The sequence below is a fragment of the Rousettus aegyptiacus genome, unplaced genomic scaffold (genome assembly GCF_014176215.1).
Source record: "Rousettus aegyptiacus isolate mRouAeg1 unplaced genomic scaffold, mRouAeg1.p scaffold_m13_p_12, whole genome shotgun sequence".
Lineage (NCBI taxonomy): Eukaryota > Metazoa > Chordata > Mammalia > Chiroptera > Pteropodidae > Rousettus > Rousettus aegyptiacus.
Genome location: NW_023416287.1, coordinates 10,061,011 through 10,074,795, shown reverse-complemented (window position 1 = coordinate 10,074,795; position 13,785 = coordinate 10,061,011). Strand labels below are relative to the sequence as shown.

The 13,785-nt window shown below is 39.9% G+C and overlaps 2 long non-coding RNA genes across 23 annotated transcripts in view; one reads left to right on the top strand and one right to left on the bottom strand.

Annotated features, from left to right (window-relative positions):
* Nucleotides 1-9,383, bottom strand: part of LOC107498287 — a 36,516-nt gene extending 27,133 nt beyond the window's left edge. For 15 of the 21 annotated variants that reach the window (XR_004953575.1, XR_004953573.1, XR_004953574.1 and 12 more), the window contains exons 1-5: nucleotides 9,295-9,383; nucleotides 6,869-6,927; nucleotides 3,723-3,848; nucleotides 3,332-3,453; nucleotides 2,807-2,880 (exon numbers count right to left, since the gene is read on the bottom strand). This is a non-coding gene — a long non-coding RNA (uncharacterized LOC107498287). Of the gene's footprint in view, nucleotides 1-2,806; nucleotides 2,881-3,331; nucleotides 3,485-3,722; nucleotides 3,868-6,868; nucleotides 6,928-9,015; nucleotides 9,135-9,294 lie in introns of those variants that run through there. The other 6 variants (XR_004953579.1, XR_004953584.1, XR_004953589.1 and 3 more) reach the window with 6 other exon arrangements.
* Nucleotides 3,390-9,058, top strand: LOC107498288. 2 transcript variants are annotated; one of them, XR_001594027.2, is made up of 3 exons: nucleotides 3,390-3,465; nucleotides 4,644-4,778; nucleotides 8,921-9,058. It is a non-coding gene; the product is annotated as an uncharacterized LOC107498288 (long non-coding RNA). The 2 variants fall into 2 exon arrangements; XR_004953590.1 differs by lacking the exon at nucleotides 3,390-3,465 and adding an exon at nucleotides 3,759-3,872.
* Nucleotides 9,384-13,785: the final 4,402 nt, after the last annotated feature.

Genomic DNA, 13,785 nt, shown 5'->3' with positions numbered 1-13,785 from the left:
TTAATATTATTCTTGTGCGGTACTTGGCGAACACTTCTCTCCCAATCTTCCATCCCCACGAACTGCTTCTCATCCTGCCCCTCTAAAGTCCCCAGTCACTGAACCCTTCTCTCCCCTTACCCCGCTTACTGATTATCTTTGTTTGTTGCTATGCCTGGAACTAATTTTGATTTTCTCATATTGTTTTCCTAATAGCATGTCAACAAGCATGGGTGAATTATCACACCCTTAATGAATCTGTGAATATCTTCACACAAAGCTCTCACCATACTAACGATAGAAAGCTCTGTACTTTTGTCCAGCGTTATGAATGTGATGACTGCGGCCTAGCCTTCAGCCACACCTCACAGCTTACCAGATATCAGAGAATTCACAAGGTCAAGAAAGCCCAAAGATATGCAAAGGCCTTTAGGCATCGTTCACCATTTGCGACACTCCAAAGAATTTTTATTCTAGATCAACACTTTGAATGTAGCCAATGTGGCAAAGCCTTTAACAGAGCTTCAAACTTTATTCCACATCGGAACACGCACAATGAATGAAACCATACAAATGTGAGGTGTCAGAAGGCCTTTAGGTTTCTCTCATCCTTTAATACACATCAGAAGTTTCACATTGGCAAGAGACTCAACTTGACTTGGCATCAAAAAATTCATATTCAAAAGAAAGTCTTTTGTCTGTAAATTTTGCCGTAGGGCCTTTCACAATTTCTCAGAAAAAAAATCAACATGAAAAAATTCACATTAGAAATACTACACATGTAGTTACTGTAAAAAGGACTTCAGTCCATACTCAAAATTTGTCATACATCAAAGAGTTCGTATTGAAGAGAGATTCTACAAATGTAATACTGTGAGAAATCCTTTAAAAGCAGCTCAAATCTTAATAAACATCAAAAAATTCATATTGAAGAGAACTCCTTTTCATGTAATAAATGTAAAAAGACCTTTTCTCAGTTCATAGATCTTAGCTGCCATCAACAAATCCATACTGGAGAGAAACTTTACTTAAGTAGTAACTGTGAAAAGACCTTCGTCCGCTTCTCAGAAGTAACTCGACACCAAAGAACTCAAACTGGAGAGAGACCCTACAGATGTAATGTTTGTGAAAAAGCCTTTAGACATTACTCAAACCTTATTAAGCATCGATAACTTCGTTCTGAAGAGAGGCCCTTTAAATGTAATGAATGCGAAAAGACTTTTTTGCGATTGCTCAGACCTTAATCAATATAAAAAAATTCATACTAAACCCTGAAAATGCAATAAATGTCAAAAGATTTTTAATAATAATTCAAATCTTAATAGACACAAGAAAGTCCATACTGAAGAGAAACTCTTTGTATGTAATCAATGTGGAAAAGCTTTCTGCCTAAATTAAAAAATTTCTTGAAATCAGAAAATTCATGATAAAAAAAAATCCTAAAAATATATAGAAGATGCAAAAAGGCTTTTAGAAATACTCACCTCTTACTCAAAATTTGGAATTTAAATCAAAGAAATCAATGTGGAAAGGTTTTTAGTCAAAGCCAAATTCTTCATAAATTCATCCAGTATGAAATAGTTTAGAAATATAAATACACGTATGTTGAAGAAACAGGGAGATGTGATCAGAAATGTACTTTTTATATTGCACTGACTTGATTCTTTGAGCAAAAATGTCTAAACACGTTCAACCAACACACTGAAATCATATAAGACAGTTTCTGTGGTGAGAAGTAGGTTAAGAGGCAGCTGGAAGGGTGTAGTGAAAGGAACAGGTTCATTTTGCTGTCTGTTCATAATCTATTTTCAATGGATGGGTAAAATCATATTTTTAATAGAGGTAGCTCTCCAAAGTCATAAACTTTTGTAGGGAAAGGATGCAACTCTAACCTAAGCATAAGTCAGGAAAAGAAAAGCTGTCTCTTCGGAATTAGGAATTAGAACTATTAAAGAAGAAGAAACTTTGCCAGTGGATAATGAAAAACAAAAGGATGATCAGGTATCAAAAAACTAAAGGATAAAAGATTAAGAGGGCAGACACGAGAAATCCAAAGGTCACAGGTTGGTGGGTGATAAGATAGTTTCTGCTGCCTTGTCTAAATGGATATAATTCTGAGACATCCAGCCTCCCCGAATCGTTAGCACCATTCTTAGCTGTATCCAGAGAACCAAGAGAAGATGGGAAAATACAATACTTCTAGGACTTAGATTCAGGAGACAGAGAATCTGTTACATGTAGTGTTGTGTTATTTGAAATAAACTGATATCCTGCATGTGTTAATAAATAAATGCTAAGTTTTCTAATACATGCCAACACCGGTATGTAATATTGAATACATTCAGGCCTTCTGTCAGAAATCTAATTATGCTTTCCTGAATCTGTTGCCATACTCATTAGTGGCAACTTAGCCCTGCTCGGCGAAGTGGGATGGGTACAGTCTAACAGGTTTCTTTAAGACTGGCCTTAATCTGTAGACAGCGGTGGGAAGACAGTATTCTTCTTTGGGGTTCATTCCCTGATCTTTCTGCTTCCTCTGCTTTCCCAGATGCTACAGTGGCTGCCACAGATCTAAATTTTTGTGTGATCCCCAGGGTGAGACAAACAAGGCACTGTGGGCACAACACTTAAGAAGGCACTCATTCTCAGGGTCACGCAGGTGCCTCAGAGGTCATACTTGGATTACCCTGGTCCCCGCCCTGCTCAGCCCACACGCTCCTTTTTGTGCAAGTTCCCACGTCACTGCCAAAATTTCATATTCACTCCTCAATTCTTTAAATACTGACCATCTCTCTGAGGATCATTTCTCTTGATCACATGTTCTCACCTTCTCTAAGTGCTTACTCGACTCTTCTTCAGTTTTGTGGCCACGGTGCCTCGTCTAACTCCACCCTAGTGGGGCTAAAAACAGAAAGGGAAACCGAGTGATTTCTCAGTTACAGGACGGAGAGAAAAATGGAAGGTAAATACACAAATCACGCAAATTAAGTAAGATTTACTTTTTAAGACAGATCTATGAATGTTTGAAGATATAACAGGACTATGACAATGGGGTGGAGGTAAAGTAGGCAACAGAGAATGCCACAGAAATAAAAGTTCAAGGTATAGTGAAGGAGGAACTGGACTCTGGGGCGAGGTAACTTAGTGGCAAAAATCTTTATAAATAAATTTCTATTAAAGAAGGAGTACATTTATTCAGGGACAGTGTGTTTAAGGTACCTGAAGCATGACAATTAATCCTCGGTGACTTCCAAATATCTGAGAAATATCACAAAGATGCCAACTATGATTACTAACTGCCCTGGAACTCTCATTTCCACCGTTTCTACCTGCTCAGGTGTCTCGTACTCACCTGGGTAGTTCTGACTTGAGAATTCCTCCACTGTCACGGTTCTTTCTCCCTGTTCCAGTTTGAAGATCACATCTGGTTTGCAGAATGATACAGAACTCGGACCAAGCTTTGACTTGGGGACTCTGAAGGATGAAGTAAGTATAACTTCAGAAGCTGCGCGACAAAGATCCCAGTAATATGTCGGTAAAGCTAGGACATTCCAGGAGAGGGTGGCGGGACAACAGTGAGCGGGCGCGCGCGCACACACACACACACACACACACACTCTTCTACTGCTTCAAAGGGTTTAATCGCCTTTCTCCCCTGACGTAAAGCTAATTAAATCCAATATGTTTTCAAAACATAGAGCGAATGCATGCTTTTGAGAGTTATACAAGGAACCTATACTCACTTGCTGACACTAGGCTGCTATAGTTCTCCAGCATCACATCCCTGTACAGGAGTCTCTGCCAGGGTCAAGTTGCTGCCACTCCTCCTGGGTGAGGTTCACGGTCAAGTCGTTAAATGGAACTGATCTCTGAAAGAATGAGCTTAATCTGAGGTAATCAGAATTTGGTGACATAAAATACATGGGAACATCAAATATAAGGAGACTGCTGTCATGGCTAATAGAGTCATAAAGAGACATACTTTGTGAGAGGGTAAAAATTTAGAAATATCCTGTCACTGTGTTCTTTTTTTAAAAAATTAATTTAAAATTTTTCTAAACTTATATCATGTTCCTGGAGCTATTCTAATTTATCAGATTCCTAACTCACATAAAATGTATGATCCTCAAGAAGCTCACATACGACAGAATGGCATAAATAGACATCCACATCTTCAGTAAAGAGCAATGAAGGACATAAACATGCAAAATAAAGGGTGATCACAAAGGGAGAAACCAGTTCCAGTCTGCGTTATCAGGCTTCTGTGATAATTAACTTTAATACAATATAATCTGTCTTATTCGAATTTTGCTTCCTATTCCTGAAACACACACAGTGTTTTTTAGGGATGAGAGTATTATGAAACATATGCAGGTTTAAAACACACATGGGAAGTTTGGAGAACTACAAATATCTCAGTATGGAAGGATAATGAGGAGCTGGACAGAAGGCAGAGAAAAGAGGGACTTTCTTCTAAAAAAAAAAAAAAAAGACTCTTAAAAGTTTTAAGAGTCTTAAAACTTTTTGGATGCTATAACACATCAGTAAAACATGCATGCATACACAACTAACATATACTTTTACTTAGGAATTATAATGTATCTGAGTTACTTTAAGCTACATATTAATATCAGTAAAGCTCAATTATTTTCTCATTCTTTTAGCCAAAATACCAATGTGAATAGAAGCCCAGTGGACCTGTGGGGTGCTCCCAAGCCTCTGCTTTGGAGACCACTGTTGTGAATAATGGAAATCCATAAAGAGACATTTGTCAGCGAGGACTGAAGTTTTGTGATCAGGTCTGTATTTCAGAAGCAATGCTCTAGAGCATAAGGGTCGACAAACTACAGCCTGTGGGCCAAATCCAGTCCACTGAGCCGAATGTGGCCAGACCCATTTGTTTACACATTATCTACAACTGCTTTCATGTTATAAAGCTGTGCTGAATAGATCTGACAGAGACCATATGGCCAGCAAAGCCAAAAAGACTTATTATCTGGTCCTTTAATAATGAGAAATTGCTTAAAGGTCAAATTAGAGGGGAAGAAAACTAGAACACCACTGTGAAACAGGACCCCAGGTAGGGCTCCCGCGGGGGTGGGAAGGAAGGAACCAATCTCACATGATGAGGAACAAGAGATGACCACTAACAGGTTGTGCCATTGGAGATATAATGTCTAGTCCATTCTGTAAGATCAGCTGGGTAGATGCTAGTGTGATGCTAAGATTAAGGGAAAAAAAAAAGAATTGAGCATAGGAGGCTGATGCGCTGCTATTTAAGATGCTGTGCTTGAGATGTCTGGGGAGTAGACAAGTAGAGATGTCCAGTGGGCAGCTGGATATACGGTTCTGGAGCTCGGAGGACAGAGAAGACAGAGTGGCGATCAAAAGCTGTATCTGAAGGTAGAAATAATGAGGAAGACCTCATGAACTTATATGGAGTGATTTCCAGGCTATACCAGTAAGTGGAAAAAGCCAAGTGCAAAAGAATATCTATTGTATGGTACCTTTTATTAAGAAAGAAGGGGATATAAGAAAATAAACTGCTCATGAGTACAAAAAATACAGAAAGGATAAACTAGAAACCAATGAATGTGGTTACCCTCAGGGGATAGGTGGGAATACATGAAAAAAAAAAAAATAGAAGAGAAATAGGGTAGAAGGGATGAGGAGGAAGTGACACTTCTCTACATGTGTCCTTCTACACGGTTCTGATTCTTATCACTATGGTAATGTCACGCATCCCCAAAATAAACAATTAAAATCAACCAGGATGAGGAAGGAGAACTGCAAACAGGGTACAAATAGTAACAAATGAACCTAACTACAGTAAGTCCTCACTTCACATTGTCTATAGTTTCTACAATTCAGGCCAAAGGATGCAGAACGAAACCAGTGTTACCATAGGTTAATCGATATAATCAAGAGTTGAGTTCCTATGGCAATATTAAGTTACACAACATTGAGCAAAAGGACCTGCTATATATCAAATATAATATTCAAGGATCTGCTATATATTAAAATTAAATAATATAACTACAGTGAAGGGGATGAAGAACCATAATAATTTTGGAGAAGAGTATTTTAACTACATTGTATGGCTAAAAGAACTGTACATAAAGATAGTCGTTAGGGAATTTGTTTTTCACGTGGGGTGTGGATCAGCTAGCTATTCTTAAACTACCTCAAGAGTACACTTGGATGAGCAAATAATATAATGTGGATAATAACAGCCAGGTTTCTCCCTGTCAGACTGAACAGTTATAAATTAGAAAAAGGGAAGGCTGGACTGAGCCCTACAAAATTAGTGGCCAGTAAAGCGTCAAGATCATGGGAGACAAAGACGGTCCTGTACTGCAGGAGGATAAGGAGACATGACCACTGAATGAATGTGGCATCCTAGGTTGGGTCCCAGAACTGAAGAAGAAATTAGTGGGACAACTGGCAAAATTTGAATAAGACAGATTATATTGTATTAAAGTTAATTCTGTTTTTGATCACTGTACTGTGCTTTGCCTAGGTGTAAAAGTCACAGGAAACCCACTGCATTTCTTTCACAGTTTTTTTTTTTTTTGACAAGACTGGCGTCTATGTCACTTATTTAAAGATCATCTAAGAAAATGTTCACATATAAATGACAGGAAAGCCATACTCAGAGCCAGTGGAGGACCTAAAACTCGTATTGTCTGGGCCTCCCTGGCACTACTTGAATAAATCTATAGAAACATGATTTCTGTATATTTATGTCAACCTTCCAGTGTTGATCTGATATACTTTTCCCTGATGATGAATTTGCATATTTCTACTATTTCACCTGAATGTACACACTACTACAAGCCATTCTGAAATCCACTGTAGAATGTGGGAAGTAAATCCATAAACAACTTACCTGGGATTTGTTCATTTTTGGATGCTCTTGAAAAAGGGCCAAGTGTGTTGATACCACGCCTGGGCAAGAAAGAATGGGGAATGGAATTATGAGTGATCTGGCTAACATAGCTGCTCTTACAATTACCTACCCAGAAAATGACCTATTTTAAATGGTCCTTTGATAATTCTGGTACTGAAAGCTACAGGAAACAACACAATGAGGAACTATCCACTTGTCCATTTAAAATTCTGAAATGGTCACATAGAACTTTTCATACTGAATGTAAAGTTGCTTTCTATGGAATTAATGTATGCCTTTGAAAAATTAAAAATAACCTGAGTCCAATAAAAGGAGATTGGGGAACAAAATTAGTATATAGAAAGTTTGGAATATTATTCTAGCCTCAAAATTGATTTTAGGATTAAAATATTTATTGGTATGGGAAAATGTTGATATTGTCAGTTACCTATTTTCCTATATTTTTAGCCACTTGAGATCAGATAATCCAGGAGATCAGAAAAAGGAATGCACAGACTTTAAGATCTTTCTTTTGGTCTCCCTTAAAGTTTCTCAAGAGGATCTTGTGATAGAGGACAGAGCTCTGACATGGGAATTCAAAGACCCAAATTTAGTTCTTGGCTTTCTCACTAGCAAACTGCATGACTGGATAAGCTATTCATCTTTCAAGTTCTAATTTTAAAATAAGGCAAAAGTAGTAGTATAAAAAACCCTCTCTTTACTTCCACCATGTGATTCTACAAGGGAGAATTCAGTGAATCCTAAGTGCGGGGATGGATATGGTTTGAGCAGCTCAGAATAGAGATGGTAGGAAATGACATGTATGTGTTCAGGAAGTGATAAATAATTTCTTTAGCTATGCCTGGTACCCCTTTCCTACAACTCACACACTCGCAAACCCTCCAATAGAGTGTCTCTTCCTGTAAAATCTGCTCCCTGCCCATTCCCCTCAATGCAGCTCACTTCTTTCTGAAAGTTGAATACTTAGTTCTGAGCCACACTAATCAATGGTCTCTGAATAGGGTGTTACCACCCAGTATTTGCATAGACTGGAGAGAATTCCGGCCCAGTAACTCTTGTGTTCCTTTCAAGGATCTGATTGCTTCCGTGCTGAAATTCTAGCGAGAGGTTTCAGTTCAAAAACATGTTCTCCCAGGTGTAATTTCTGCTCCTGGGCCTCCCGCCTTTTATTTAATAGAATGGTTTTGTTTCAAGGTGGGCCTAGGGCCACATTTCCATTACCCAGAATCTACACTTGGAGTCCCAAGGCTTGAACGTCTGGTAAGCTGGGCCTTTTCTAAAATGTAATCAGGGCTGCTCTGGAGTAAGACAACACTGCAGGGGACAGGACGAAACCTCAATTAGAGCTTGTGACCTAAAGGAAACAGGCCAAATGGTTTGGTTATCAAAATGCATAGCTAAGTGCTTCCTAGGGTACACGTAGGATAAGTCACTGTGCCAGAGAAAACACCAAGAGTGTAGGTAGAGGGGAATGTATATTATAATGAGCATGAGAGAGACTAGGAGTAAAATAAATCTTGTTTTAAAACTCAACTCATTCACCAGTGAGTAAATCACTTTACCTCTCTGCAAATGAGAGTTTTAAATGTGCTCCAACAGGGGTGGTAATACAGGCCTCAGCCCAGTTCTGAGGATATCTAAACATTTTTCTAACATAGAAAGTAGGGGATACATATCAGAGCAGACTATATTCTGGGCTTGATCTTCACAAGTGCTTTCTTGTTCTACCTCAGCACAACCCTATGAGGCAAATATTATTCAGATATTCATTTGACAGATGGGGGGTGGGAAGTTAAAATAAATAACGCGCCCAGGGATGCAGGACCTCCTCTGAACCCAAGCTCTTAAAACTTCATGTAGTTCTGTGAACACCTCCGCCCCCCGAATCTTTCACTGAAATCTTTTCTAGTTAAATCTACACCCTAATCATTCCCTTCAACTGTAGTTCACACCTTTCTTTTACTAAAGTCACTATGGAATAACTAATATAATGGTAATATTTAATTCTTATATTTGTTCCCTTCCCTACAGCGCTCTAGAACTTTTCAACACAGCCCGCCGGCTGCCGATCCAAGTGCATCAGTGGAAGTTCTGGAATCAGATCTTAGCTAGTTGGCAGCACAAACCTTTCGCACCTTCTTCAGGCAAACAAGGGCAGCCAACACGAGGCCGGCAGGTCAGGAGCCCAGGCCTCCCTCGCTGCCTTTCTCCGGGACCTCTGGAAACCCGCTCCAGGGGCTCCCTCCAGGGGGATGGGAAGCGAGCCCGCGTCGACCCTCCGCGAACCGAGGCCGGCCGCCTCCGCGCAGTCCCACCCTTCCCTCCGACCCCCGACGAGAGCTCGGGGCTCCCCGCCAGCCTTTCCTCTAACTTGGGGGTACACCCGCTTCGCTTCCAGTTCGCACCTGGACAGAGGACGGCAAAACGAGAGGTTCAAGAGGTTGCAGGACCAAGCCCAGGAAGAGCCTGGGGAACCGGAAATAATCTCCCAGGTAGAACACCTTAGGGCACATGCGCAGAAGAGGCTTCCGGGCGCCCTTCGCGGGATTCCTCAAAGGATGCTGGACCGCTTTCCCGACTCCATTCCCCACAAGGCACCGCGGCGGCCTCCCTGAGTGGTCCTTAGAAGAACTTTTGCTTTAATTGTGGGGCTTAATTGATTGCTACGAACCATTAATATAAAAAGAAAAATTGCCTGCTAATTTCACTGAAGGTTATAGATGAGAAACGAAGATTACAGACTGAAATGTTCACCAAAATGCTGATGATCCCCAAATCCTTATCTGTCTCCTAAACTTCTCTTATGAATACCAAAGCCTGTATTTTATTCTCTCTGTTTTCCCCACTTGACGTCAGAAAACACGCTGCGGAATAACCCCTATGAACATTTTAAATGTAAGGAAGTCCTCTATGTATCTGAAAATCTCATAGGGGATCTCAGAATGTAAACAATACTACAATAAAGCCTTTATCGATTTTGGTAAATCCTTTTACATATTTTAAATGTATGAAATCATCATGGAATTCAAACGTTAACTACATGAAATTTACACAGTAGGGAAATTCACCAGCAGGGAGCGTTGCATATCATGCGTGGCTCATCAGTGGCTGGGAAGGAGCAGGGTTGAAGGATTGGGTGGAGACAAGAATATCCAGAGAAAAGACGGTGGGAAGAACTTATGCGAGTGGGCGCAAATTGTGAAGACCTTCGTGTTTGTATTAGTTTTCTATGACTGTGTAACAAATTACCACAAACTAAGCGGCTTAGAACAAGGCAAATGTATTATCTCATCACTTCTGCAGGTTAGGTTAGGGTGGGTGTGGATTCTCTGCTATGAGTTGAAATCAAGGTGTCAGCTGGTTCTCATCTTGTACTTGGGTTCTCTTCCACGCTGATTGGTTGTTGAAAGAATTCATTTCCTTGTAGTTGTAGGACTGGGGTCCCCATTTTCCTGCCATTGTGTCAAAGGTACCACCCTTCGCTCCTTAGCCACAACTTTAGACTCTGTTGAGATAGAGATCTTGGATCTTGGAGATATCGGTGGACAGTTCCACCAGGAAACACAATGATAAATGTTCTATTCTCCAGTCCTACAGGCGAAGTATTCTGGGAATATTCTGTATGGTTTTCAGAGGTCCTGGCACAATCAAATCTCTGCTGTTTATATCAGTGGCATTAATAACAGTCCCTTAGGCTAACTTTCCTCCTTTACTTTATTCTCTCCCATTGCTTCATTTCCAAATCCTTATTCCAGCTCTGCTTTTAGGTAAGGTGTTTATATAAATAAGCGTGTGCATGGCACAAATATTCTACAACCCAGGAACTGCATGTATTTTTACATAACACAATAGGATGACATTGTCTCCTGTGCCCTGCCCTGTCTTTCTGGCATTTCTTTTTCATCCGTAAAGAGAAGAGTGAAGATTTGAATTTAAGATTATAGAATTGAAGTTGTCATCAATAATCCACTTTAAATAAAGAGTATAGAGTTAATATCTAGGTCTTTGCATTCTGATTATTAAATAGGTTGTGTTTGTGGTAACTGACTGTAGTTCCTCTTATCACCTAAGAATATTTTCCACTTAAAAACCATGGATTCTGCTGAGATTTTATCCAGTGGGAGCTTTCTTCAAAAGAAATGTAAAGAGTAGTGGAAGACTAAAATTTGCTTTTTAAAAATTACTTCTCAATACATGCTTTTAAAGCATACTAGTTGCATTTACATAGATATTTTTATAAGAATGTTCACTGAAGCATGGTTTATAATAGAAATAAAAGGAAACAACCTAAATGTACATTGGTTGAGAATAACTCGATGAATCATGGTGCATGTTCACAATGGAATGCTCTGCAGGCACTAAGAATGAATAAGGTTATTTATACGTTGTGATAAAAAAAATCCATAATGTGCACCCGAATGACATAAAACAAGAGGTAAACGAATATATGAAACATAATTCTAGCATGATTAAATAAAGATATGCACATTAAAAAATACATATGACTGTATAAATTTAGATAAACTTTAGAAAGATATGCTCCAATGAAAATCCATGGGATATGAGATTGTTCAGGAGGAAGAGGGACTTGCACTTGTGCATCTATATAACTTTTCTATAAAGAAGTAAAATGAAAGAAGGATACAGAAGCATTCGTATTAATTAAATTTGAATTTCAAATATTGTGTATGTATAAAGAGAGAATAGAACGCACACGTACACATAAATCTTCATTGAGATAAGCACTGCAGAAAAGGTGAATAAAAATATTAAATATCCATCAGTTATAGATACAGGTTTACAGGTACATTTTATTTTTAATGTTAAGTATTTTCCTTTTAAAATATTTTCTTAGTTTTCCAATAACTTTTGTCTGTTCTCAAATCTTTCCTTCTGCCATTTTGCCAACTGAATTAGTTTGCTAGGGCTGCAATACAAAAGTACTGCAGATGGGGTAGCTTAAACAGCATAAATTCACAGATCTGGAGGTTAGAAGTCCGAAATCAAGGTGTCAGCAGGGTTGGCTCTTTCTGAGGGCTTTCAGGGAGGTCTGTTCTAAGCCTCTCACCTTGCTTCTTGTAGCCTTAGGCATTCTTTGGCTTACAGATGACATTCTTCCTGTGTCTTCACGTCATCTTCTCTTTGTAACATGTCAGTTTCTATGTCAAAATTCGGTCACCCTTTTTGCTTCTAAGGACACAGTCGTGATAGATTTAGGTCCACCAAAATGACCTCATCTTAACTTGATCATCTGCAAAGAACTTATTTCCTATTAAGGTCACAATAACAGATACTGGAGGTTAAAACTTTCACATCTTATAGAGGGAACATAACACCATCCAACAATTTCTCTGGTAGCTCTGTTAGAATATAATTAATTGTGACCTCATATTTCCTTTGATATGTGTATGAACATCTCTCTTCAGTTATTTGGACAATCTGACTTAAGTGCGTCTTGGAAGAGTAGAAATCCATGCACTGAATCTATAGCAGGGTTAGTGATCTCGGTCTGATTCCAGCATATAGGTTGTGCTCCAATAACCATTTGTTGAAAGGATGGTTTTTTAAAAAGAAGGAAAAATACTGCAAGAATGAAGAGGAAAACGGGGAAAGTGATAGAAAGGAGAATGGCGTCTGAGGTCCTCAATTCTGGGGCTCAACCTGGCCAGCATAGAGCTCAGTGGCTGGTCTCCAGACATGATGAATTAGTTAGGATCGTTTAGGGGGAGGTAAAGGAGGAGTGAGGAAGGAAAACGGGAGGGGAGGGATGAAGAGAGGAGGAAAGACGGGATGGAGGGAGACTGAGGAAAGCCAGACCAGCAAGCAGATATCAGATAATGCAGTTTCCACTGTGGCCAATAGGTGACAGTGTTAGCACGGAGCAGCCACCACTGACTACCAAGGTGAAAACTTTGTTGCCCAGGGAGAAGGCGGCCGCCGCTGTTGACCTGGGTCAGCTCATCTGTGGTAGACACCTGTTGTTGGTTTTGTTTTCTGTTTTGTTTTGGTCTTCCTAACATCCGAAAGTCTTTTTCTGATAACGAGCACTTTAATTTTCCTTGGAGGAATTCCCACGCTCCCATTAAGCTCTGCCTTATATACTCATATAGGCTGTGCCCTGCACAACTCCGGAGGGATCTGTCCATTTAAACTGTTGAGTGCTGCCCACTGGAATTGAGCAGTGCCCAACCTATACCACTGTCAATGTCAGCCATTGAATGATGACCCAATAAGTTGCCCATCCTACTGACCTCGGTGGAACCAATTTATTCTGACATGGATGTCATGAAGCAACTGGCCATTAATTCTTGCTGTGTGGAGTCATCACACCTGCAGAACCCAGGGTGAACCATGGGAGAGTGGCCACCAGCCAAACAGAAGCTGTGGCTGCAGGTAATGGAATGTGATCTCTGCCCAATAACAGCCCAGAGGGTTGCAGGAACAAATATCTTAACCTCTTTCCTCTTCCACTTTGGACAGTCTGTCAGTGCCTTCCATTGGCTGAATCCAACCGACAGAGGGCAGGGGAACCAGGGTATTATGACTCAAGACTCACAGAGGTCAGACCCCTGCGAAAGAGAGCAGATGAGAGGAGGGCAGAGAATGATTTGGAGGAAAAAACAGAAAGTTCCAAGCCAACAGAGTAGGGAGTTGTAATTTTAATGGGGATAGAGTTTCCAGATAATGTACAGTTTAACCCGTTCAACCTGAATTTCAGACAAATATGGGTTTAGTCTAAGTATGTTTAGTACAAGTATGGTATGTGCCAAGGACACCAAACCCACAATCATTGTTTATCTGAAATTTGAATTGAAATAGTGTCCTGTGCTTTCATTTGCTAATCCCGTAATGCTAGGTGGAGCGCCCCTAAAGGAATTTGAAGCAAAGGAGTCACA